General features: G+C 35.6%; 1 protein-coding gene and 1 long non-coding RNA gene across 2 annotated transcripts in view; one reads left to right on the top strand and one right to left on the bottom strand.

Annotated features, from left to right (window-relative positions):
* The window catches only part of chinmo (Chronologically inappropriate morphogenesis), a 148,578-nt gene that overhangs the window by 58,024 nt on the left and 67,134 nt on the right, over positions 1–23,420 (bottom strand). The gene's annotated exons all lie outside the window — the stretch shown is intronic.
* LOC108359580 (uncharacterized) overlaps positions 5,267–23,420 on the top strand; it is a 41,441-nt gene continuing 23,287 nt past the window's right edge. The window contains exons 1-2 of the long non-coding RNA XR_001846949.1: positions 5,267–5,317; positions 13,516–13,523. This is a non-coding gene — a long non-coding RNA (uncharacterized LOC108359580). The remainder of the gene's footprint in view (positions 5,318–13,515; positions 13,524–23,420) is intronic.

The raw sequence follows: 23,420 nt of genomic DNA, 5'->3' as shown, positions 1-23,420 counted from the left end.
AAGCCATAAGCTCGCGAAAGCTGTGCAACCGACTAGCAGATATTGAAATGATTGCTCTTTACCACTCTTTTATGGTTTCTGCAGTAGGACATTGAGTTGATGTTGAACCTCCTGGCATGAATTTCGATCGGAAAATGGCTCTAACTGGCCAAGTAGAGATGGGTAAGTAGAGATGTGACTCATTCACTTTTAAGAGCTCCCTTGACCACCGTCGCTTAATCCGTGGTCGGACGGACGTAGTCACCTTGCATTTCAAGGTTTTCGCTCAGGGTTTTCTGAGTTGAATAAAATCTCAACGACTGTAGCCAGTAAAGACCTACCCCCTCGCCATTTTCTTACTCGCCGACAATTCTTTAAGAGGGGCCTAGTATCTTGCTTGCCACGCAGTTATCTCGCTGTGGCCTGCGACCCAAATAAGCTTAATAGCGAAGTAATCTGATTCCATCGAAACGAGGTTAGGCATTCGCTGGCCGTTTTCGAACGTCTGTTTAAAAACCCAAGGATTCTTATTGTGTTATGGTTTTGCATTTCTAAGCAACCGCTCCGATGCTGCCTTTATAGCGGCCAACTTTACTTGAAAAGCATTGCAGTGATAGCCTAAATTTGCCATTGATGGAGAGTTCTTCTTTCCATCCTACTTCGATCTAATGGTAAAAAATTTTTCACGGGTTCATGGTTACAAATACTACACCCATCCTTTCTTTATTTCAGAAGGGTATTTTGGTGCTGAAGTGCAGAAAATTACTCAAATTTCATATTAGATAAATATAAAGCGAAAAAAGTCGTAGGAATGAAGACAGACAAAGAAAAATCTTTAATGAACCAGGAGAAATGTTTTGTTACGTTATGTTTTGTTTTTTTTTAGGCTATGTTATGATCTTTAATATTATGTCATGTTATGTTAGCTTATGTTATGCTATGCTATGTTATGCCGCGCCATATTAAGTTATGTTGTTCAACGCATTTCACCTCAACTCACCACCGGTCTCTTGAACTCACCTCAAGAGACCTCACATCGGCTTCTCTCAGTTCACCTCCACTCTCATTAAACACTCGAATTTCAACCGCTGGGTGAAGACTAGTATTAAAAAATTGGTAAAAAGAGTTTATAAAAACATTTGACTTCCCGACTACTTCCCTATCCAAACAACAATTTATTAATTCGGCAAACCACCTGCATTTGATAGCCAACCAATGAAATTAGAAGTACAGCAACAACAACGCAATAATCAAAAGCATAAAAACAATATGTAGTATTGCAGCACTCGGCCAGCTTGCGAAATGTTCAAAAAACATGCAATTAAGTCGTTAATACTTCATCGATTTAATTCCCTACACAAGCGCTCAAACCAATGACTAGCAGTCGAAGAGCGCTACACACCCATCCCCCTATAAGAAATAAATACTCCAACACCAAAACGAATACGCCCGCATACGCGTAAGCACAACGCTCAGTTTTATTAAACGCCGGCGAACGAATGAAGGCGGCAAATTTGCACTGGGTAGAGGTTGAAAGGATTAAAGCATTAGCGCGTGCGGACGTCCACGGATGAGCCGACTTCGTCATCAGTGTCGTGTCGTCAAATGAATGTTTGCTAAATGCAAAAATGATACCTACTTTAAATTTTTGGTAAGCAAACAACGTGAAACAAACGACCAGGAGGCGCATAGGCTGGCGCACCAGAAGCACTCGGCCATACATTTGCACAACAACCCAACTCCTAGCCGGGTTTGTGCTTCCTTTTAGCCAACAACGTGCACACATACAACCACACGTTCACACGTACATACTCGTAGCCATTCGTTGTGTTGGTTATTTTCCATTTGTCTGTCGCGCGGCGTCTATCAATTCATCAAAACTGAAACAGCGCAAACAGAGCGCGCGCACAAACAGTACACCTACACAGATGCACACAGAAATTTATGTGCCCGTACGCAGCGAAATGCGGCAGGTGATAGGGTTGTATGTAGATAAAAATCCATCTAAAAAAAAAGTAAACACCAGCAACGGAAGCGGAAATGGAATTGGCAACGTTGTTAAGTTGACGCTGGCGAGGCAACTAAAAGGCTGGCCGTCACAGAGTTGGCGGAGGGCAAGCAGGCCGCTGCTGCTGCTGTTGTAGGCAATATATGACTATCATAACTGTCTGCTACTGCGTGTAGTTGTAATTTTCCTTGTTGTAGACGCTTGCGCCTGTTTGTTGTATAGCCTTTGGTATTTGCCGCCTGCTGTTGGTAGCCGTTTACTGTTTTATTTTTGTTTGTTTGTTGGTGTTGATGTTGACGCTATTTGCGAACAAACTGACAACGCGATTCGCGCAGAGTTTTTGATTAGTTTCCCCGATATTTTTTTCTTTTCTTTTATTTTTTCTGAGATGCAATTATGTTGCTAACGTTGCGCTCTCCTTCCTAATGGAAAAATTTCATTTTCATTTTAAATTTTAAAGGTCGAACGGAAATGTACTAGCTCTCTTTTTTAAAGGTATTTCCTCCCTTTGTATTTGTCCCTTTGTCATGTAGGCGAGGGAAAGTGGATTTCATCCCAAAGATTATCGCCGCGGTCAGCGGTCACTTGAATTTAACAAGTATACTCTGGCAGTCTCCTCGATATAGAAGGAGCCTTTAACAGTGTTTGGGTAGAGATTATCCAAAAACCGATCCACGAGCTTAGCGTCGAGGAGTCTATAATGCACAGCAGAACGATTTCAGCTGTCCAATTTTATGGCTTAACACCATTCACTCAGTACTACTCAAGCTCATCCAAGGGGGAGTAAAAGTAGTGGCCTACGCTAACCATGTAGAGATTTTAGTTATTTCCATCTGTGGTGAGTAACATCACCACGGCCACAATGTTATTACACACCTATTTCCTATAGACCTTCACATAATACACACCGCACGGGCATAGCAGTATAAATAATATCTCGTTTGCCACCTAAGATGAGACCGGCTACCGATTACATACGAGTTTCACACACATTTCGGGATTATTTTTCCGTCGAGATCCAACTGGGACGGCGAACTTGATACCTCTGCCTGCATACATCATCTGTACACTGATGGCTCTAAAATGGAACGCGCAATTGGAGCAGGCGTTTACTCTGAATCCCTGGGGTTAAGAAGATCAATTCATCTGCCCGATTTTGCAAGTGTTTTAAAGGCAGAAGTATTCGATAGAACCGAAGGCTGCCGTGTGGTTTACGTCACAGCGAGTGCGTAGCAATTTTGTCTTGGCGGCCATTAAGGCCTTGGCGTCTTTAACAGCATAGTCAAAACTAATCCAGGAGTGCAGGACTTTTTTAAACTCAGTATGTAGTCAGCTCGGTATAGATTGAGTTTAGCTCCCTGGTCATCGTAACATTTCCGGAAACGAAGCTGCGGACGAGGCAGCCACAGAGGGTTCCTAATTGGTATCGATCGAGGATCGGATCTCACCCCCAATTGGAGCCTTATATAGACATATTTCTCAACAACCTTCGGCGGCAGGCGGCCGTATATCAAAACACATGTGGCCTGTGTACAACGCTAAGAGAACGCAGAAGTTATTAAGAAGACTCAATCTGACTTTGCAATGCTAGTAGCGACTTTCACTGGGCACTGGTCGATTGGCATCCACGCGATAAGGCATCGCCTACAATGAAAACTATTCGATATAAGTCTCTCAAACATGCTCAACTTTATCAACCACGCCGGTTGGTTCTAACATATTCAGTCGTGGTATATCGTACCAAAATGGCACTCAGTTGCTACTTGGGCGCAAACGTTTTTCCGCCACCATTCTAAAGGCAGTGTCACACGATTGGTCATTTGCCCAAAATTTTACTAGGAACCAATTTGTCACCAACAGAGACTGGTGTTCACATACCCACACCAAAACTCAACTCGGTCTTAAAACGTAGATGTATTGGCAATTCTCGGCTTCTGACGGAGCGGCATATCTTGCCATAAAAGATTCACTATCGGAGTGTAAGCTTAAGAATGTGGCTTATCCATGAGCAGGATAAGTATGAAATTTTGATGAGCAACATACATAAATAAATAATTACATCTACCTTCATTGTGTGTTTAGATGGGTCGCGAAGAAAGTACATCCACCAAATATTTGGTTTATAGAAAGCTTAATATTAGATAGCTTGAGATTACACAATTGGGCCGAACTTCAAAAAGTGTATACTAAGGATAGCTTACCCAACCAGGATCCTTATTTCATGTTTTGGAACTGCTGTACTGTATACAGTTTGGAAGACCCTTATAAGTACACCAAAAATAGCATATGACACCTTTAATGATCTAAGCGCTCTAGGAACTATGCATTAAGTATTACTGGGATGGCTACTATGCGATGAATGTAAAAATTGTTGTGCGATTTTCATCCCTTTTACTGATTTTCGCTTAAGAGCATTTCCACCGAACTCAGTCCGCTCTAGTATTTTTAAGTGCTTCTAGGTCGTGTTGACGTTTTGTATAATGAATCTACTGTACTTGGGCTGTTCAAATTCAACAACATCGTCACTTTCAATCTATCGTCCATCTGGTTTTCACGGTTGTTTACTGGATTTCTGACTGCTCCTGTATATGACTTATGCCTTTGGTGGCCAAAACAAGAACCACCAAAGGATTTCATTGCCCGTCGTTGTATGAGTCGCTTCTAGAATGGACTCTATGGATTTGTTCAGCACATTTCGGACAGTGTGTTGATCACTTCCAAAGCATGTCAGAGTGTGTATCGGAGGATATTCTGTATCACTGTCTTAGATATTGGTCTACCAGGGACATTTTAGGAATCACTAGGAAAGGTATATCGGCTCGGAAATGTAAGGTATTCATCATCAGAATAAGAAAAACTACATTTTTAGTTTGTAGTGTCCCTTTCCCCGCTTTAACTTCTTTGAAGTTGTTTCAAATTCCTTGCAGTTGTACTTAATTTATGGGTGTATTTTAGTCGAAAAAGGGTTAAAAGAAGTCCGAAAAGGGTGCAAACATATCTACAAAGAGTGGTGCGAATGCATTTGTAGCTGTACCGTTATAAGATAGGAAAAGTATTGCCAAACCGATTTTGAGTTATATTTTTGAAGCGCCATATTACAAAAATTATTTTTAGCATCTTTTTTGGTATACATATATGTTCGAAAAATTTTATTTGATCGTCCCAAACCTTCATAGATTGTGTTTTTTCCACTGTTTAGGCCACTATTATTGAACCAAGTTCAATCAGTGATAAAACACGAAAACTTAAATGGAACAAATAGAGGAAAAAAGACTTACACTTAATGACCATTATGTACAAGTACAAATTCATCACATCATTATAATTAACGTACCTGAAAGTAAAGAAAAAAGATATTTTTATTAGTCGTTTCGCAATGGTTATTGTGATAAATAATTTTTATTATCAAATTAAGCTTTTAATGTTTTGCTCAAAATATTGTATAAGAAACTAAAAAAAGTAAGTCATTGCTAACCACTGTTAGTAGGGTGTTTATTAAATTAAGTATTACACTTCTATTACATAACCAATTGCAATTAAATTTATTTCATTTAAGCACCAAAAACAAAACACGAAACAAATTTCGCTTACTGCACACAATCGCTCAAACCAAAATAGAACCTCTGAAATTGTTAACATTAAACACAGTTCGTTGGCTACTGGCAAAAATAAAAATCTGAAAGCCGCCAAATAGTACAGCGATTTTCTTCTTTACTGCCTCGCATCAAAGCAGCAGTAGAAGCAGAAGAAAAAGAAGCCCCTTACAACATTTGCTGCTCCACGACCGCCTGCAATACTTTCTTACTATGGTTAAACGTCTACAAGCAGCACTTGAGTGGCGCCTTAAAATAGGCTACAACAAGAAAGCAGTTGGAGGAAGTGAAGCCGAATTTCGAAAGAAAAAAAGAAAACAAGACAAACATATTTCAAGCGCCAGCTAATGGCCTCCTCATTGGCTTCCTCGGTTGAGTTGCGCATACAATCTTGGCATGAAGCACGCTGCCGAGGTAATTAAAATAGCTACTAAAGGTAACGGTATTGTAAGTGAGCACACAAAAAAGCGTCGTTAAATTTTTAAAGCACAATTTTGTGAGCATACGTCGGCGTAATTTTTTTCCTTTTCATTTTCATTTTCATTTACCACACAACATTGCTCTGCTTTGAAGTGCAGAGCTGCATTCGATGAAAAAGAAGGAGAGACAAAAAAATATATATATTCTATACACTAATTCAATTTGGCAATTATGTTTTGAAACAATGCTTTGTTGTCATAATTACGCGCTGTTCACTAAGCCATTCTTCACACGCGACACACACATACGAGTGAGTACAGCCATTCATCACCACCCCCGCTTAGCATATATCTCTAGCCTGTGCATAATTTCTTGCAACAACAATTGTGAAAGCCAATAAGCGCGCAACGCACCTCTCAGCCGTACATACATACATACTCCACCCACCCACCCGGCTGGCTGGTGACAATAATTACTCATGTCGGAAATTGTCCTCTGATGCGTATACACATACAAAGTTGATGCAAAGCGTCCCCGCACAGGGATGCACCACAGGAAAGGTAGGCTGCTTTTCTTCGTCGCTTTAGCATTTTCAACGCGCATCGACTAGCATTCGCTGGCCTCCGCTCCCTCTTCGAGCGAGCGCCTTGAATTAACGTAAGCCTCTGGGGTTTGGCGTTCAATGGTGGAGCTGAGTGGAGCAGAGTGACGCGGCGGCGGCGGCGGCGGCGGCGGCGGCGGTGATGCTGCTGATGGCGCAATACGTGCATTGAATTTTTCTTGCGCTTTGCTGTGCCCAATTTTTTCTTTCTTTTGCCCTAAAGGGCGCTTTTTTCATGGGGTTGCGGATTGTTGTGGGGCGCAGCGTTTTAATTCTTCTGGGGCAATGCACAAATTGAGTTGAGTCGTTTGCGCCTAACGGCACGGCACAGGCAAGTAAGAGTGTGCAAGTTAAATGCCAATTAAATACGTGAGAGACGCAGGGTTGCCAACTTGGGTATAAAAAGTATAGATATGATTTGAAAATTATTGCTGCATACCAAAAAAAATTTGAATTAATTAAAAAAGATATATCGATGGCTGAGTGGAAGATCGACCTATCTCGGCAGCCAGTTCGAAAACGCTCTATCACAAAAAACTTTTCAAGAACGCCCTATTTCAGAATTTCAGAATTCGTTTCAAAAACGCCCTATCACAGCTGCCGATTCAAAAACGCCCTATATCAGCATATTTTCAATACATTTTGAAGTGGGATAGGGCGTTTTTGAACCGAATTTTAAGATAGGGTGTTTTTCAATTAAATTCTGAAAAAGGGCGTTCTTGAAAAGTTTTTTGAGATAGAGCGTTTTTGAACTGGCTGCCGAGATAGCTCGATCTTCCACTCAGCCATCCATATAATATCTAAAAATATAAAAAATAATTAATTACAAAATTTGTTGCTCACACTTTACCTAACCAGTCATAATTATCAGCGCTCTCACATGAACTGGATTGACCTGACAATGTAGACGGAATGCCGTTGTTGTCTTGAAGACTAAGATACCTCGGAACATATGCTGTGTGATCGTCCAGAATTGACCACAGACTTCGATTGAAATATCTAAATCCATTAACTGTGAAATCTTTTTTTTTAAGTACATATAAGTAATTCGGTACTGGGGCACATTAAGGAAGTGGGTAATAAAACGAAAAAAGTATTTACAGTCTAGATTGGTATTTGTTTAACATAATAGTCAGTGAGGAACCGTTAGGCATCTCATCTACACGTACAAATACATAATACATATGCATATTTTTTGTAAATGATAATTGAGGTTCTCTCCCGGCATAATTTCGAAAGCTACTAAGAAATGTGGTTTTAAGTTTTCCTATAAATTCGCAATAAATTTTGGTGGTGGACTTCAAAATAGTAATTCGCATAAAGGAGTTAGTATTGGTGACAGGTAAAATTCAAAAGTGTATGAAAAAATTTCATTACCAGGTTTTAAGTAGAAAATTATGAACACTTGGCATGGCATTCATTCAATGTGTTGCTGAGATCTCACAAGTGGAAATAACAACAAAATGTTTTGTGCTCGAGTGAGCTTTTTAACTTTGAAAGAGGCTGAAAACTCTATTTGGTATCACTGTGTGCGTATAATGGTCTATGTACACTTAGAGAGGCACTCACCCACCATTCAAACCTAAACAGGATGTAGATAGTGTTAAGTGCCTTCCTTCCCTGTTTCTTCACCCTTCCTTTTGCAGACAAGGTTAGAGTTGAGGATAACTCCCAGAAATTTAGATAATTTTGACTGTTTAAAATTTGGATTGGGCTAGAATCCTGTCTATTTCAAGGTATTTCGCGAAAACGGCTAGTTTAGTTCACTAAAGATTATAACCAGGCCCTTCATTCCCAGAAACATAGTAGCTTTGTCGTAAAAGAGAGATGACAAAACTTCAGCGACCGTCGAAATTAAGCACATACTCGTTCAGAACGATGTTCCAAAGCAAAGTATTTCGAAGTGCATTTTTCGTACTTCAGCGATACATATTTCTAAGAAACCACTGATGTTTCTCCTACACAACACATTGCCGATCCAGCGAATATTCAATGAATTCAGCCCTCCAGCAACTAAAGTAAAGTGAATGAATAGCAAATTTCAGTTTGCTAAAAACGTCTTCCACATTCAGAAAGGCACTTTTGTGCTACACACAAACATTTTCGAGCTTTGTCCCAAAAATTTACGCTTACGTCATTCGAATTGGATATTTTCGTTTTTCCTTTTAACTATCTCGGAACAATTTACTACAACTGCTACCGATATACATACATACAATACAGATAAACATACATACAGAATACGCCTGCTGCTACAGGCTTGATTAAAAGTGCGTGCGCGCATTTTTGCAACTGCGTTTTTCGGCAACCCAAATTGTAGAAATTCTACTACAAATACGAAAATTCTCTCCAAGCAAAAACCCGTTTTAGTGCGTGCCTCGAAATGTTATTCCTTGCTGTTTTTCTCATATTTGTTTATTATTATTTTTCTGCTTTGCTGTTAGTCGTATTTTTCGGTGTGTATAAGCTTTCGTTGGCGCATATACTGTTGTACGAAACGCACCCTAAATTCATTGGGGGCTGTTTTAGGCCATTGAACGATGGGCTGACGACATGCTTCGCCGGCTGGTTGGCTTGCTGATGTACTGGAATTAATTTCTCCCCAAAATGGATTTCGGTTAAATTGCATTAAAATCGTGCGGCATGAGAATACAGTACATTTAGTGGCATTAAAGTTTAAAGGAATAGTTGTGTTAAGAAATTTATTTTTATTTTTTTTTTTTGATCGTTTATAGTTTTAAAGGTTAGCATTTTGGTCTTCTTCCCACTGAAGGTCAATATGAAAAGAGTAACTACCTAAGCCCCAAAATGAGTTTATAACTTATAAAACCTACATTTTAGACACAAAAAATCCATTTATTCGCGAAACTAGCGACCAAAAATATATGTAGAAAATTGCGTTTTCAGTTTAACTCTCTGACTTCAGGATTTTTCTTAAAAGACTTTGAAATTATGAATTTGAATGATTAATTCAAAAAATTATTTTAAAAATTCAGTGAAATCATATAAAATGGAAAATTCTGTAGTATTAAAAAAAAAAAAAATTTTTAGAGCATGAGGACGAATAGGTATTGAAAATGCCCCTTTAAAGCGTTATCCTTGAAAATCCTTGAAAATTTTCAAAATTTTTTGTTTTGAGAAAATTATATCGCACACCTAGATCCAAAGTGCAACCACTGGGCGATTTTTTTGTATAAATCAATTTAAAGGACTCACATCCAATTAAAGGAAATATATTTTTCTTCATGATTATACACATTACAGCAGTTAAATTTCCCTCTCTGAATTTTGAGTTAGCTCATTTTAGATCTAAGTGTGCGATATTTTAAGGACTAATATACACACGACCACATCTTAAAATTTCGTCCTACTAGATTAAGAAAAAATATAAAAATTATTAACATCTAGTTAATTTTAATTGAAATTTTTATAAAATTTTGCACTTGCAGTTTCCCCAATGATTCAATTTGACAGATGAAAATATCCTAATCAGGTATGTTAGTAAGTAATAACAGATGTTTCAAACCAATAAAGTCAGGCATGTCATTTTGCCAGCTGTCTAAATTTTTTCTAAATATCTAATAGGTTCGAGGGAGTCTTGCAGTGGTCTAAAATCCCTGATGAAATTTTACATAACTTGCGAGCTTTACTTAAATCCTCCCTGTCTATTCGGCAAAACATTTATTCTTGTTTCATTAACCCCACCACGAACACTCCGGAATTGCAAAACAAACTTCGAGTGCGACTCTCTTTTATCAGACCATTTGATACCGATGCGGGATCTTTATATCCGTTTAAGGGAAGATTAGTCGGAGTGGAATCTTTAGAATTAGAGTAAGATAAATTGATTTATGGATGGATCGAAATTGTATGGACGGGTGGGTGGAGGTGTTTTCTGCCAGGAACTCTCCACCAACCTCAAATTTAGGCATGTGAGAATATACTCTGATAGACAGGCAAACGCGATATTACAGATAGCTGCTGGACCGAAGAACGATTATGGCAGTGCACTCGTGAGCGTGTCAGGCTCTATTGACCACATTTGGTTAGCTTCCGGAACGATGGGTGTCTAATAAGCTCAGCGAGCGCATGGCGAAAAACTTGTAATCCAAGATGTCTTAAGTACTTCTGGCCACGTCTAAATCGGTTGCGGTCTAAGAAGCTCTTAAAACTAAACAAGATCCACTCTCGATACTAGTGTGAGTATTAACCGTCCATTGTCCGAATCGCATTTATCAGGTCAGACTCAACAGCGCCTCAATCCGGTATATGTTACTTGCCGGTCCAGCTCACACAAACTTAACGTTTAACACCTGTAGTCTCACCGCACCTGATGACGCTTAGGGAATAGATATTAGTAACTCATAAAACTTTGTTGAGGACGCTCAGCTTTTTTCTATATCGCCAACAGATAAGCGGAAACATGCGATACTCCTCTCTTCTTTATCGTTGGTTGGGTATAGGCCGAATGTTGGCAATTCCGGGTCTGGTCTATCTGACTTCATGGAACCAGGAACCAGATAGACCAGACCCAGGCCTGCCAGCATCAAGCGTGGATCCACTAGTATACCAAACAATGGCCGAAGGAGGATTCGAGACCTCGGAGGTCTCTTCATTTCCCGCTGCCTATGTTACGTAATCGCAAGGCACATCAGTTAGATAATCTAAAATTCCCTTCAACGTCTTGAGCTTTCTAACCGGCTATTGCTGGGTATCGAAAAGGTTATTGGGCCGCTTGAGCGACACTTTGAAGAAAAAGTAACTGCTTTGGGCCAAAAGAATGTCAGTCGGCAAAAGGAACATTGATCCCTAATAAATGCTTTCAGGTAGGACTATCTCAATAAGACCTTTTCATTGGAAGTTCCTTATATTATAAAATACTTAAACAGTCCTGCCATTCAAAGACAGATTAGAGGGTATGTTTTCAAAGCAACGGAAGTTAAATCAACAAACCAATCGCTTTCAAAGCGAATGCCACGCCAAAGCTGGCTAACTCAATACTCGGAATAAGAAATTTGGCTCCAATCATAGTCCAAATAAATACCTCAAGAAAATGTAATTAATTGGACATTGAATTTGAAGCAATGCTCTACAAGGCCGGATTAAGAATGTGGGGGCCCTTTTTGAGCTAATAATTACGTACAATTAAATGAAAAAATAATTATATTTTCATTTTAGTAGTATCGTTAACAATTGACTTCTAAGCAGCTGTTTTCTTTTGAAGTATTAAACGACTGACCACGGCAGTCTCGCACAAAGATGGAATGGTACGAATATTTTGTCTTTTTGATCCGGCTTATTCTTTCTGCCTGTACTCTCTCACCCCTTAAAGTTATTATTTCCTTGCAGGTTGTTGAGGATAAATAAATTGCTTGCCCTCGTCCCTTATTTCCGTATTCTTAGACGTGTGCGGGGGTCGTTCTGAGATATTAGTTCCAACATCTTACGAAAATTTCCATTATTGGGTGAGTCGAGAATCTCGCCAGAGCCAGCAGAAGCTAAGCTAGGTTCCGCAAGATGTATTGATGGTGCTGACAAATCTTCTTAATACCTAGCGATCTTTTCTGTAATCTATGAAAAATTATTATTTCTTGCTCTTACGTCATCACATGTGGGGGCCCTGGGCCGCGGGCCCTGCCTTTAATCCGGCGCGGCGCTGATGCTCTACTAAAAATTTAGACGTCAAAGGAAAGTAGGTTGCTAATTAAATCGTTTTCGAGTCGTAAAGAATTCAAGGACTTATTTCCAGGCCCTCGTAGATTTTTATATATTTTATTTTAAAATGTATGGGCTTCAATATAAGGGTTGCAAGCAGCAACTAACAAATGCATAGAAACTTCGAAAGAGAAATGAGTAAATATAAGCACACTTTCCCCGGATATGCAATACGGAAGCTGCAAACGTTTGCTGTTGTTGTTGATATCGCTGCAGGCGCAAAATTGCCATAATAATATGACTAAATAACTTGTGCATGTATGTATGTATGTATGCATGTTTGAAAGCGAGTTTATCGCATAACATTTATTACTTTTTATTTTTGGTAGTACGTAATTTCCACGCCACTGCCACTGATTCAGCGGGCAATGCAAGTAAACTGACAATTTGCTGCCGCATGCAACACAAAGAATTGTATACATATGCCGAGCAAAGCATGCAAAACGAAAGTTCAAACCCTGCCTGCAGTGAGGTGAACAACAAATACAAAAACTACCAGCATGCTTATAAGAAACAACAACAACAACAAAATATTAGAAAGTAAAATGTGCGCACTCGTGCATTCATGCAATCGCTCAAACACACATATGTATGCACATGCAACCCCTTCCCCTATCACTTGAAGGGGTTTGTGAACGTGTGTGTGGGGTAAATAATCAAAGCAAACAACCCCCAGGCGGCGCGCCGTATTGCCACTGCTTGATAGTAGTCGCAGATACTTTCTGCCACAGTCCCTTGGTGCCACTTGAAAGGCTAAGCGCCGCCACCGCTACTGTTTGTTGTTTGTGCGACTGCAGGCAGCCTGATGAAAGCCTTTCCTCGTCATTGCGCGCAGGGCACCTACATACATACATACAGACATTCATAGATAGGTACATATTTGTGAGTTGTCTGATTGAATGCGCTGGTTGCCTGTCGGCCGCTACTGCAATGCAGTGTACTCGCGCCACCAGATTTTTGGCTAAGATTGGCAGGCAGGAGCTTATTGGCTGCGGCACAGTGTTTTAAAAGTATTAACCGGCATTAGTCAAAAGAAGCTACAAATAGAGCGTTTTAAGATTTTATGAGCAAATCGATCGTACTCCTTTAGTAACAAATGAAAAATTATTTAGAAATTATTAGCAAAATATTTTGCATTAGGGTTGCCACTTATTTAAAAATTAATTTGACTTAAAATGGATGCAAATAAATTAATATAGGTACATATGTAAAATAAAATCGGTATCATATTCAAGAGTGATCAAATTCCCAAGTATTTTTACGGAGTTGCCACCTATCCAAAAATGTATATTATCTGAATAGATGCGAAAATATGTATGTACACAGATTGCAATACAAACGATAGATGTTGGATTAGGATTTAACTTAAGCAATTTTTTAAATGTAGTTGCCACCTATTTGAAAAATAATTTTGAATGAAAAGTGTAAACAAAGTAAAATATTGCAATATATATATAAAAAGGAAGATATTTGAGGGCAAATTAATTACCAAATATTTTGGCAAAGAATTGCCTCCTATCTAAAAAGATCAATATATGTAAATGGATACCAAATGTAGGTAAAATATTTATAATAAGGGTATCTAATAAAACATGCCGGATTGAGATTTAACTTAAAAAAAGTTAAATGGAGTTGCCACCTATTTATAAAACCAATTTTAATTAAGTTTTAAAATTAAGTGAAATAGTACAGTACGATTTTGAAGGGCATTCCCAAGAATTTTCGCAAAGAGTTGCCACTTATCTAAAAAAGTTAAACAAAATAAATGAAGTTGCCAACTATTTAGAAAATATGTACATACATAATTTTGAATTAAATTTCAAAGTAATAAAATCATGAACATCAAACGCTAGATAATTAAGAGCACTTTAATTCCCAAGTATTTTTGAAGAGTTTTCACTTATTTAAAATTTATATAATTTAAATGGATATGAAAGAAAAGTAAAATATCACAAAAAAAGGTGTCAAACGAAAGGATTTGGCTTAACCCTTAGCCTGAACACTTTTTCGAATGGAGATGCGACTTTACATAAAATTAGTTAATTAATTAAATTACCTATCAAAAATAAGTATCAATTGACTAATTATGCGAAATATTTAAATTTGAATAATATACTGTATATTTGGAGTTGCCACCTTTTAAAAGAAATATAATATTAGTTAATGTATTAACCACCTTTAAAAAAAAAATAAGAAAATGTAATCATGTGAAATCATGAAAATGTCACGGTCTAAAAAAATGTTTATTATTATACTGTCAGGTATTTTATTAATTTTGACCCCTATTTGTCCACACTCGCACCACTGTGTCCACAGTCAGATTGCTCACTGTTAAGAGCCTGTGTTGTTTTTCTCATGTCATAGCGCATTAGATTTCCTAAGTGCATGTTGCACGTGCTGCATGTGCCGCATTGCATTAGAACATAATGCGCTCGGTTGTGAACCTTTTGCCTTAACCCTCGACTTGCTAAAGTTCATTTACTGCGCTTACATACATACATACATATTTAGGATGTGCATACATACCATACACTCCACCTTTGCGAGCGCGCAACGCGCGGATATAGTGCTTCAATCAACTTGCCACCACACGCTGCAACACCACCCCACCAACGTGGCAACATAGTGTGCTTTTTTGTTAAAAGATTTTTTAATGAAGCATTTTCATTTTCCAGTTTTTCACTTTTTACACACAAGTGCGCAACATTGTAAAGCTTGGCAGGAGGGCACAAACACAACACAACACATTCATCATATGCATTAAAAAGGGATGTTTGAATATGCGCGTTGAAATCCGTTTGCTTTGCAGTTAAATGAACTTTGTTGCATTTTGTGCGCCGCAGCGGATTAAGTAGTGGCAGCCCACTGAGCACGAGGAGTGAGTGTGCTGTGTGCAAGTGTTCCGTGTCGCATGTGAAATTGTTGCCAATTGCATTTGTGTAACGAATGCATAGAGCAGCCTCGCGTACACCAGAGAAGAGTTGCGCGACGACCACTTCTGCTTTCCTGTTTTTTCCCCCCCGAGTTGATGGCAGGAGGCTTTGGAAGCGTGTGCAGGTTTTTTGAAAGTTATTATTCTGGTTTTTATGCTGCAGCAGCTGGCTGCTGCCCGCCCTACCGCTTTGGTTCTTTTAAGTGCAAAATATTTTTTTTTCGATTTTTTCCGCAGCGTAGCTTAAAAAAGGAGGATTTGCTTACTTTTGGTTTACCTAATATTTTTTTATTATTATTCTTCATTTTTTCGTTGCTATTTTGCTTTTTAGACACGCTCAGTGAACAGTAAATTTAATGATCGCAATTAGTGCAGGAACCTGTAAAAAGAACGATACTGCAGTTGAGAAGATTTCGTTTGCTAGCGTTCCGTCGACGGAGTTTTTTTTTTATTGTTTTAGCTTTTATTTTTATTAGCACACTTTCTGGCGCACTTTGGATGCAATATAAAAGACGTTAAACATGTTGGCAGGTGTGGTTTGATTCTGGTTGTTTACAAGATATTTCCTTTTTCTCATTCAGTAATTTTTATGAAAGGTTATTTTGCAATAAGTGCATGTTCGGCAAAGGATGTATAGAGTAAACTTAATTCTATTTTATTTTTTAAGTTTTTGATTTTGTTGCTTTTTCCATTTTTGCTAAAAGCAATCGTGGTGAGCTTAATAAAGTTTTCAATAAGTTTATTTTATTTTCATTAATTTTGTTTTATTCAAATTTATGTGGGTATATGGTTTTATTTTATTGTAGTGTATTTTATTAAAATTATAATTTTTTTTATTCTTATTATCTTGTTAGTTTAAAATTTTTATTTTATTTTACTTTATTTTATTTTAATAAATTGTTTCATTTTTATGTTTCATTACATTTTGTTTAATTTTTTACTTAACTTTTTTGATTAACAAATATATTTTTTTAATTCAAATATTTTTTATAGTATTTTTATGTATTTTATTGTTTATATTTAATTTTATTTTTTATTATTTTTTAGATAATTTATTATTTTTTTATGTTATTCAAACTGACTTATTTATTTTCATTTCCTTACACTTTTTGAATTCAATTTAGGGTTATTTTTTTAATTTCACTTTTACCCTTTTGCTAAGTTTTGTTTAACCTTAATCAATCTTAATCTTCAATCTTTTTTATTTATTTTTTAATTTTTTTAATTGATGTTAGGTTAGTTTGTTTGATTTTAATTAAAGTTTTTGCTTAGTTGTACTTTACCTTTTTTATTTTTTATGAACTTCTTTTATTTCACTTTATTTTATCATATTTTTTGTTTCATTTTATTTTACCTTATTACCATTTTAGTTTGCTTTTCTTACTTTTTATCAAAATCAATCAATCAATCAATCAGCAAACTTTATTTTTTTTTTTGCTTCATTTAATTTTTTAAATTAATTAAGGTTTCTTCTTTTATTTTTTTTAAATCTTTTATTTAAGTTTTATTCTACTACCAAACAAAAAAATATTGTATATTTTTATTTAGTTCTTTTAATTTCATTGTATTTTATAAATTTTTAATTTGTGTTTATTTTATTTTTATAAATCTTTTTCTTATTTTATTAATTAATATCGCTCTGTTTTATCTCATTTTATCTAATTTAACTTTGTGTATGCATTTTTGCATTTTTTATATTTTTTTCGTATGATATGTATTTATTTATTGAATCTTACTTTCGAAACTAACAAGTTTTCAAATCCTACAAACTACCATTAAATTTAAAATTTCTGCGGCAATGCTTTGAATTTGTTTCAGTTGTTATCCCTGGATATCGTGCTGGGCAGGCGGTCAGAAAGGACGAGTTCCAAAGCCGCACTGCCTGGGCGGGTGGAAAGGACTAGTTTGTATTATTTTAATATCTTTTTCAATTTTTTGTTTTTATTTTATGCTATTTTTCATACTGTTTTATCTTATTTTCTTATTTTATTTTATTATTTATTTTGTATAATTTATTTTATTAATACTATTTATATTTAATATTTTGTTTAATTTTTCGATATCGATTAATCGATATTTTTTATTTTATTTCATTTCAATTTATTTTATTTTTATTTCATTTTGTCTTTTTTATATTTGTTTCCTTTTATTTTATTTTACTTCATTTTATATTTTTATTTCCTGTTGTTTCATATTGGTTTATTTAATTAATTTTTAAGTTTTTAATTGTAATTTATTTTACTTCTCAGGAGTCTTCGAGTAATAATTAATTTTTTTAACTAGTTTAGTTGGTTATTTTTTGAGTTTTATTCCATTGATTAAATTTTTTAATTTTGTAAGTTTTTTTATTATTTTTTATATTATTATGGAAGAATTTTGCTTTGTTCTATTTTATTTTATTCTGTATATGTATTTTATTTTGTTTTATTAGATATTTCGCTGCCCTAATGTTATACACACATACATATCAACGCAAAAGTGTATATTCATTCTCATTGGCTGAAAACTTAAAACGTGAAATTGCGAGTATTGCACATGCAAATTTCCTTCCAGACTGCCGACGAATTAAAACCGCACAACCCACACGAATTGCAAAACACGATCACCTCGGTTAAAAGCGCATTGGTGCATTTTAGACTCGACGACTGCGTGCGCATGCAATTAAAAAAAAAATCGCAGATGTTCGTTTTTGTAGGCAGTGCAACTTACAGTAAAGTAACAACAACAAGGCCTTGGTAGGCTGGTGTAGGTGAGAGAATTCACAAAAGCGCACACTGCAAGAAAACACGCTAATACACCGATAGCGACTGTGTACTTGTTGTAACAGTGGACTTGGCAATTCGAGCAAAAAAATTATACGCCTGGGGTTTAGACCAATGAAAAGACTCTTGGCAACGAAGTGCAACGATGAATATATTGCAGCCGAGTTTCAGGTGCTATGTATATGTAAGTATGCATGATCATCAGAAAGCTTTCGGTAGAGCATTTCAGATTTTTGTTTTTCTTGATAAATGATACTCGTATATTGATGAGTTTTGAATATTTTAGTTTGTGGATAAAATTGTTTAGGCTAATTAAAAAAAAAAAATATTTGTGCACCACTACAAAAATCCGCCATTATAAAATTTCCTACTTTTATTCAATCATTTTCTTATGAAAATTTCTATACAAAGAAGCTTCCTACAGTTACTTAAATAGTTACTCTCTTGAAAATACTAGTGGTTGAATTATTCGGATTTTCTGTTCCCATGACCATCTTGTTGTTGGTAGAAAGCTCCTAGTGAATGTCTCAGATTCCGAAGACTGTAGGGTAAGGGCTCTCTTGCGACCACGGTTGCCACTTTAGTAAATTATTACCAAAATTGGTAGAAAACATTTGCGCTGCTAAAAATGTAAATATTTTTTATCATTTTGGTAGGTTTTTGTTAAAGAATTTTGTTTGAAAAACAAATAAAATTGTAGTTCTCGCTTTATTTGTCGTGGATATCTTTATATTATAAATTTATTTTCATTTACTGCATTAAGTTTCGAACGCTTTTGTGCACACTTTTGATAACATATGTACATATGTATGTATGTAAGTATGTATATCGATAAAAGGTGAACATATCGAAACTCATTTTACTGGAATCCTGAGGAGCTTTTGATTGTCTAAAAAAATAATCAACGCCTGGTCTCTTATAAATGGCAATTGTTAAATGAGAAAAAACACAAAGAACCGGCGGATAATATTTTTTTTAAGTCAACGGGAATTTTTAGCTGCACTTTGTTTGTTATATTAAAATTCCATGGGCTAGAAAACTACATAACGAAAATTGTTCTAAAAATTTAGAGTAAAAGTTCGAAATTTAGACGAAATGTTTTTGAATTTTTTTCAATGTTGTAAATAGCTTGAGGCCTTGATTTGTATGGATTTGGTTAAAGCGCAAATAATTTTATACAAAAAAAAAAACGAAAAAATGTTTTTTTTTGTAAACATTAAGAATATTAAAAAAGAATACCAAGCGCTTTTTGGACTTACTCTAGTGGCTTATAATAACTCCAGTTGAAATTTTTTCAAAGAATTTTCGTTGTTGCTTTTAGTTTCATCACTTTCGCTTTTGGTTTGAGAAAACTGAGAAAATGACTTTAAAATGATTTCAAATACCATATCGTTAGTTAAATAAAAAGTTCCTTAGTAAACAGTTTTAAGTTTTATTGAAATAACTAAAAAAAAAATAGAACGTAACTACGGTTTTATTAAAATAACTAAAAAAAAAGTGGTTGATAGATAAATTCCAGTAGTACATTTTTTCCAGTGTGGCAACCATGCTTGCGACTTCAAGCAAAGTAGCTTATTTGCTCTATTCAAGGTACAAAAAATTCCTGTAATGCCATTTGCAAATTTGTTTGAATTATGATAAAGAAAAAAAATACTTACTTTGGCCAAGTAATAGCCACTCCAAGATGCGAAAGTGCAAACACATATTGCATGTATTTCTGCACGGGCTCAAACGCCCACGAACACCACGGCAGTTACTATCAACTCTGGCACATTTCACGGCAACATTTTTGAAGTTTATGTACATACATATGTATATATGTATGTATGGCTGTATTTTTCTCAACACTTAATTTAATACATAGAAAATTTTTTTTTATTTAATATTGCTGTTCCTAAGTCACTATTTTAACATTTTAAAAACTAAATTTTCTAGTTTGAAAAATTTACATCAGTCATTTCTTGCCACTTTCCACTTTGTCCACTTTGTCCATTTTTAATGTAGATTTCTTGCTCCAAATTTTAAATTTGCTATTGCATAATCGCGCAAATACTTAACATATCAAATGTGCATTTTGTAGTTTGCACTTCAAAAAAGGTGACATACATACATACATATGTAGGGTACGTGCGTATATAAGTACATATGCATGGCACATAGTTCTGCTAAGAATATTTGCCTTTATGTATTCAGTCATTTCATTTGCGTAGAAGTGTACGTTTCACTTAATTCTTCTTTTTGCGCTGATTTAATCGCACATTCCTGTTTTTTTGATTATTTTTTGCTTGTTAAATCATATTTTTTTTTTTATAAGTTTAACCTACTTTTCGCAGTGCAGTGGCAAATACACACATATACATGTGTACATAATATAAGTAGATATGTATGTATTCTAAATCACCAAAACAAAATTCGCAAAACTGCGTAGACGTTCAGAAGCAGCAATCACGATAACCAGAATTTTCGTTTTGCTGCGAGGCGAACGATTTGCCGGTGACGCCAACTGGTTAGCTGGTTAGAAAGAACTGACCATGCTAAACACAGATATGGCGAAGAAATAGGTTGAGGCAACGGCCCCGGCACCGGCACCGGCCCCGGCACCAGTACTAGCACCGGCTTCACCGCAAGTATCACAACAATAACAATAACATTGTCGAAAATAAATTGATTATCTGTTGAGCAGAAATTCGCAGAAATGTGCCAAACAAAAAGGCAAACATTTGACACACACACCCACAGGAATTGTGGATAGCAGGTCCATTCCTTATCTTTTCTGACTCAAATCTGAAAAGTGACAAAATGCAAGAGCGTAAGCAAATTGCGCTCACTAAAAGAGAACAAACAGGACACAAGTAAAGGAACCCAAAAAACTAAATTTTTAGTCCAAAGAATTCCAACAACAAAAATAATGTCAAATAAGAATAGAAATGTATGAACCCTTACTATATCAATTTTTTTTGCCTCCTTTCATTTTGCAATTCAATTTTTTTGGTTTTTAGATTATTCTCACTTTTCGTGTATTCATTAATTTCCGTTAATTTAAATTCAGTTGAGTTTGACACTTTTCTCCAGATTTTGCCAGCAAAAATTCTTCTGACTAAATCTGACTACTTCGGACTGAAGAGAGTCATAGTTGCTCTCTCATTTCTGCTGTCATTTTGAAGTTAAGAAACGCTTTTTGGGCTTGGACTATTTCTGGGAGATAAGGAACGCTACTAGTATGTACATTGTACATATGTACACTGGCGATCAAAAATGAATGCATGGTGATTTTTGTCAAATATTTTGAAAGATTTTAAAGTTAAAATTTTTCGTATATCCTTTTATAGAAATATGGGTTGTGCTTCAAACAAAACCACATAAGTCAAAGTTTTTAACTTTGTACAGAATTTAGAAAAATTCAACAAATTTTTATAAAATTTTGGATTTTTTTAATCTGAGTTTTTAGAAAAATTTTGCGTATGCAGTTAAAAGATGGCTTATGAAATTCTAGTAGAACAAGTGCAAGTTTTAAGTGACTAAAAATTTGCGTTGATTTTTAGTATTTTTTGGCTGGCGGCTTTTTGCACTTTTTATTATATAAATGTGAATAAAATAAAATAAAATGAGCAATTCCGTTTCCAAATGAAAATTAAACAATCAGGGCTTGTCATAACTTACGCTTGTTATATGGGAGAACCCGCAAAATCCATCAGCAAAAAAAAATAAAAAATTAAAAGTCAATGCGATTCTTTAGCGGAATATACCTTGCACTTGTTTTACTATAATTTCATAAGCCACGTAATAGCATAACCAAAAAATGTGTAGAAGTTCAGATTAAAAAGTTCAAAATTTTTTGATAATTATTTTTTTTTCATTTTTCTAAATTCTATAATGTTTGTAAGTTTTGAGATACGTGGTTTAAATTAAAATTTTAAGCATATTTTTATAAAAAATAATCACAAAAAAAGTTAACCTGGAAAAAATAATAACAAAATAATTAACAAAAATCACAAATGCATTCAGTTTCGATCACCAGTGTATGTGCCAGCGAGCATTGAAAGATTCGCACAAATATTCGCACACCTCCCTGAAGCGATAAAAGAGTAAATAGCTCGCTCGTTAGATGTGTGCTGCTTGCTTTTATTTGCTTTTTTTCTAAATTTATTTTATTGCTTGTTTTTATTTATTTTATTTTTTTCTTCTGGGTTATATTTTTATTTTCTGCTGTTTATTATTTGCAAATTCGCGACGCGCATTTCCCGTTTCGTCAGCCGAATTGCGATGCAAGGTTACTGCGGGTATACATTAGGGTGTTCCAAAAACAGTAAAGTCGGAATTGTAATGCTCTCACCCCCAAGATTGTTCTATATCGAAAAAAGTATATTCCTATTTTTTTATTTTGAAATTAAAAAATATTTAGAGGTAGAGGCTCAAAGCCCCCAAAGTTTTTCATGTATTTTTTATAGGAAAAATGAATTTTTTTCGTAGAAATGGTATAGAATTCTTGAAGGTCAATATTTTTCGATCGGAAAACTCTGGTTCTCTTCAGGAGACTTTCAATAATAATACCCAGTTTTTAATACTAACGATTTTTTATTGGTCGCCCCATTGCATTTTTCGGGATTTTTGTGGGTTTTTGGCGGACCTATAAGTTATAGTTACAATGAAAAAATTGTTAAATAAACAATTGGGTATTATTACTGGGAATCTCCTGCAGATAAACAGAGTTTTCTAGTAGATAAAATATTGGTTTTTAACTATTCTATACCATTTCTACGAAAACTTGTTTTTCTCCCATATAAAATACATGGAAAACTTTAGGCGCTTTGAGCGACCTCTAAATATTTTTTGATTTCAAAATAAAAAAATAAGGGTATATTTTTTCGGTATAGAACAATCCTAGGGGGTGCGAGCAAAAAAATTCCGACTTTACTTTTTCACATGCATTTTCGGACAACCCTAGTATACATACATACATATGTACATCTGTGTGTTTGAGCACGCACACATGCACCGGCGGGAACTTAGTGTTTGGCCTCGGGGTCCCGTTTCGCGGATCGCTGTCTAGCGCACACTGCACTCCTACACACCCCTTTGACTCCATTGGCGCGATCACAGAGCAACTGCAGCACTTTCACATACACTACTATGCAAGCTGAATTGCACAGACGCACTAATACAAATGTACATGCACTTAAAAAATACTAAATTGTTATTTTTGTAGCACTTTTGCTTTTTTGGCTTTTGTTGCTAATACATACACATATATATGTTTTTTTTGCTTTTTTTATTATATTTATGTACTTTTCAAATGTATGCGTTTGCGTTTTCGACTCGTTTGCTATTTGCTCGTTTCGTTGCAATAATAACAAAAACAATGGCATTTGCTATGCCAAAAAATAACAAGGTCAAATGCAGTTATTTAATT

This window comes from Rhagoletis zephyria, unplaced genomic scaffold (genome assembly GCF_001687245.7).
Source record: "Rhagoletis zephyria isolate East Lansing unplaced genomic scaffold, Rhagoletis_zephyria_1.1 Rzeph_scaffold_00414, whole genome shotgun sequence".
NCBI classification, from domain to species: domain Eukaryota; kingdom Metazoa; phylum Arthropoda; class Insecta; order Diptera; family Tephritidae; genus Rhagoletis; species Rhagoletis zephyria.
The sequence above is the reverse complement of the archived record's forward strand: the minus strand, read 5'-3'. Positions and strand labels throughout refer to the sequence as shown.